Source organism: Echinops telfairi, unplaced genomic scaffold (genome assembly GCF_000313985.2).
Source record: "Echinops telfairi isolate 266 unplaced genomic scaffold, ASM31398v2 ScPeMD7_60;HRSCAF=208, whole genome shotgun sequence".
NCBI lineage: Eukaryota > Metazoa > Chordata > Mammalia > Afrosoricida > Tenrecidae > Echinops > Echinops telfairi.
This window is the reverse complement of record NW_022103958.1, coordinates 26,775,767-26,780,392: the sequence shown is the minus strand read 5'-3', so window position 1 is coordinate 26,780,392 and position 4,626 is coordinate 26,775,767. Positions and strand designations below refer to the sequence as shown.

The 4,626-nt window shown below is 35.5% G+C and overlaps 1 pseudogene; it reads left to right on the top strand.

Annotated features, from left to right (window-relative positions):
* Positions 1 to 678: 678 nt before the first annotated feature.
* Positions 679 to 778, top strand: LOC115869901 (annotated as a pseudogene).
* The last annotated feature ends 3,848 nt before the right edge of the window (positions 779 to 4,626 follow it).

Genomic DNA, 4,626 nt, shown 5'->3' with positions numbered 1-4,626 from the left:
TTAAAATAACTTAACATTTCCTGACTAAATGTCTGTACCCTGAATATTTCTATTTGCATGGTAACCTGTTAACCTCCTAGATAACCAAGTTAATCATAAATAGTTCTGTGAGTTCTGTGTAGATATTTTAATGAACTTTTGAACTCATTAGTGGAAAAAAGGAAAGTGGTGTGAATGAGTATGGTGTAGGGCCAGGCAATATTTCTTTCTGCCAAACATAGTTGCTTTGAGTTGCAACCAACTGGACTGTACCTAATAAACACATATGACTAATAATTAATTTGTGACAAATAACTAAATAAACAAATACATGATATTTTTACTGTATTCTTACTGTAGGGTCACTAAGGGTCCTAAGAGTAGAACTGGGCACAGGTATCAAAGATACAGTGAAATAAACTACTTCAACATTGACAACTAATCATCACACAGTAATAATAGAATTCCCAAGATTCTAATTTCCCTTTATTGTATTAATTCCTGTATGGCTTTTGCACAAAATATTTTTACCAGGAATAGTTAACATACGCCACCCCAAAATGGATAACTTTATTCATCCTATAGGTTTAATATAGAAATTTAAAGAAAGGAGATCTTCCTTTATCAATACTTAATTTAAAATGTCACCTTATTTTTATGACTGCCAACAATTCTTACCTCCTTTTTCCAAAACGTAGTCAGCATTTATGTGTACAACATTTGCTACATTTCAAAAGGAGCTCTCCAGGCTACCAACCTCACAGTTGAGGTTGAGTAGCAGTGTTTTTCTCCTACAAAAGAAGAAAGAGAGAAATAAAAGAACATTTGCTACAGGATGGTAATCGTGTGCATGCCATATTTATTATTGCATGCCATAGAGTAGCTTCTTTAGAGCCTTTTCAATGAAAGACACATTGCGTTAGTGGAGGGTAAACTGCAGAAAGCATCAGCACTATTTGTTGTGTTTTAAGCTCTATTCCTTCCTAATAACTCAGGCTCCCTGAGTTACCATTTCCATTCCTCAAATGAGAGTAGGGAAGCCCGTGGAATAAAGGAGCTACATAGTCCCTTTGGTAAAGATTGAGATGAGAGCAAGGCCCAAGAAAGAGAACATATTTATTCTATGAAGTCTTTTTAACTTATTCTCATTTACAGACACAGATGCAATCAACCCTTAAGAAGTCCCCAAATCTGAACATAGATCATATCCCTTTAGAATAAATTTGCTCTAAAATATTTTGGCAAGATTCATAAGAACATCAGAACCTAGTCATGATATAGCACAATTAGAATGGTGTCTCCCAAGAAATTTGCTTTAAATTGTTTGAGCTATGATCCTTAGTGGGTAGACAGGTATGCATTTGGGTAATGATGCAATCATTCGTAATGATGTGATAAGCAAATCTCATATGCAAAAACTTTACTCAGATCAAAGTCCTTTGTGAGGGGAATATCCTTGGGGTGTAGCCTTTTATCTTGTAAGAGATAAATAGAGATGTGAAGGGTGGGAGTCAGCTACTACTACCACCAAGAAAAACACTGCAGAATATTCTTTCGATGAAGAGGCCCTGTGTTGAAAACCTCCTAGACTCAAGGGAAGATGGATTCTGAGACACATCTACAAGGAATGACAGGCCCATCGATACTTAAAGGAGACAAGGACCTTCCTTTAAAATGGACACATTCCATTACAGTCAATGTTCTGAATCCAGACATCTAATCTTCTAAATTGTGCAGCAGTACAGATGTGTGGTATTTCTAGAATGTAAATACCTGTTACAGAAGCTGGTGTTGTGAAGTGCCATTGAGTCCCTTTCAAGTCACAGGGACCCTATGCACAAAGACTGCCAAGGGATCCTGTGCCATCCTCACAATTGATGTATGCGAGTATGTGAGTTCATTCTCGCAGCCCTTGTGTCAATCCATCTTGTCAAAGGTTTTCCTATTTTTCTCTTACTTTATCAAACATAGTCTCTTTTTCCAGGGACTGGTCTCCTGATAACACATCGAAGGTATGTGAGACAAGTCTTGCCATCCTTCTAAGGACATTCTTCCTGTACTTTTCTGGACATGGATTTGTTTGTTCTTTTGGCATCTAGCCTGAGGCCCATGGACTAAGTAAACTGAGTGCCTTTGGGCAAGAGGCTAGCTTACAGAGGGGAGGTACTGACTGAGGATTAGGAACAAAGAGGGATGGGCTTGCCAGAATGACTGAGAAAAGGTACTGCAGACAAAAAGAGTGTACATTAATTTTTTTATTCTGATTATAATTTGCTGTAACCTGATATAAAGTGGTTTGCATGTGACAAGAACACGAATGTCTGGGAGCAGGAGAATTTAATGTCATGGATTGATTTGTGTCACTCTAGTTATATATATACTATATATATACTAGTATATATATCCCTAATATATGTATCATATGTCCATTATTATCAGTTGTTTTGCAATTATGTATTGATGCAATCATCCCTCATAAAGTGATTTGGCCTGATAAGTCCTGACCCAACTTTCTCCAAAAGTTTTATATTATAAAAGTTAAATAGAGAAAAGTGTTAATTCCTTCTTACAAGAGTTAAATAGAGAAAATTAGTACAGAAATAGGAACTTCATTATTACCAAGAAAGAAGAGCCAAAGTGCAGCGTATCCTTTGGAGCTGGGATAGCTGAGCTGAGAACCTCCTATGCCCAAGGAAAGTTGATACCAAGACACATGGAAATATTCAAGAAATGCTAGACCTATTGATGTTGAAAGGAGACAAGGAGTTTCCCCAAAGGCTGACAATAAAATAATGCCTTACCCTAGTGATCGAACCCTAAAATTTGGTTTCTAATCTCCAAAAATATGAGAGAATATATTTGTTTGTTAAAGCTAGCCACTTGTAATATTTTTATGAATAGTTTTATTGACATATCTTACACATTCCAATATATTCATTCACATACAATTCTATTGTTGAATTCCAAAGGGTGGTGTTATACAATCATCAATACTATCAGCTCCCCTTTCTGCCCCCTCTCTTTTCCTGTACCGGCAGGGAACCATTACTTCTGTTACTGTCTCTGATGGGTCATCTACCTTGACTTTCACATACCGAGGGATCTTAAATATACAAATGAACATATACAACTCTAACACGATTAATGAGGTAAAACACATAAAAACCTTAATAGTCAGGGGAGGAGATATTAAAGAACCAAAGGATAGTTAGGTGGTTCATTGGTGCCATAACTCACCCTGGATTTATCATGGGTTCTTTGTGGCCTTTCTGAGAGGGATTGTCCAACTATCTTGCAGGTGGATTTTGGGTCTCTATTGCATCTATGCCCCTTCACATTGAGTTGACTATGTTTTTGAACTTCTAATACCTCTTCCTGTGGACACTACATGATCACATAGGCTGGTGTGCTTCTCCCATGTGGGCTTTGTTGCTTCCCTGCTAGATGGCCCCTCTTTTCATTATAAGCCTTTAAGACCCCAGACACTATATCTTTTGATAGCTGAACACCATGAGTTTTACTTCACCACCCATTTTTTCTTCAGCGATTGTGCAGTCACTTGTAATATTAATGTAATGGAAGCACCAGTTTACTAGCATATTATTTTAAATAAAATATATTTATTATTTATATTATGTACAGTGGGAGAATTATAGTCTATCTTTTTAAGAGCTCAAGGAAATATAATCTACACAAAGCTTGAATTAAAGTATTGGCCAGAGCTATAGACGTGTCAGGGCTAGCCTGGAGTTTCACCTTCTTTCAATGTCATTTATGTGTTTTCTGTCAATATTTAACACCTTGTGCACAACTAGATTAATATCCTTTGTTTCTTGCTGTCCTACAAAGGTCACTCTCAATGTCTTACCACATGGCTTCTCATCATAGGACTGCTTGGTTTATCACAGACTCAATGAAAGACTAGGGAAGGATGTGTAGAATAAATGCTACTGTAACCTAATATCAAAAGTGATATTATATATGCAAAATTTTATTTATTATAATTGATTTACTAGATCCAGTCTAATCTCAAAAGATAGCGAGTTCCACATGGGCATACTTACCAGAATATAGAGTGGATTTGAACTATTTTAGAAGCTGTGCTTCTAATCTATTCAGATAAAAATTAATGAGTAAAATTAGCATTCATTTTCACAAGTTATATTTTTAAAACATTTACATGGAAAAATGCTTCAGAATCTACCAAATAATGCTAAAATTAATATCTGTTTAATAGAGTTATGAAATATAAGGTCAATATACACAAATCAATTGTATTTCTACTTGAAACAGCTAACATTATTCTTTATAATTCTATTTACAATAACATCAAATATATATTAAATTCAACTATTTGAAAATTCTGCACATTGAAAACTACAAAACATTGTTCTTGTTATATTGTTCTATGCCACTGAGTTGACGCCGACTCACAGTGACTCTAAATTTTACAGAAGGGAACTCTACTCCTACTGCTGTATCAGCGCTCACTGCTATAGCCACTAGGTGAATTCATCTTATCAAGGATCTTCCTAGTTTTCACTGACCACGTGTAAATAGAAATTTACAGATTCCTATTAATTGGAAAATTAAGTATAGTAAAGAAATAGATTCTTTCCTATATCAATCTATGTTATTCTTTTATCA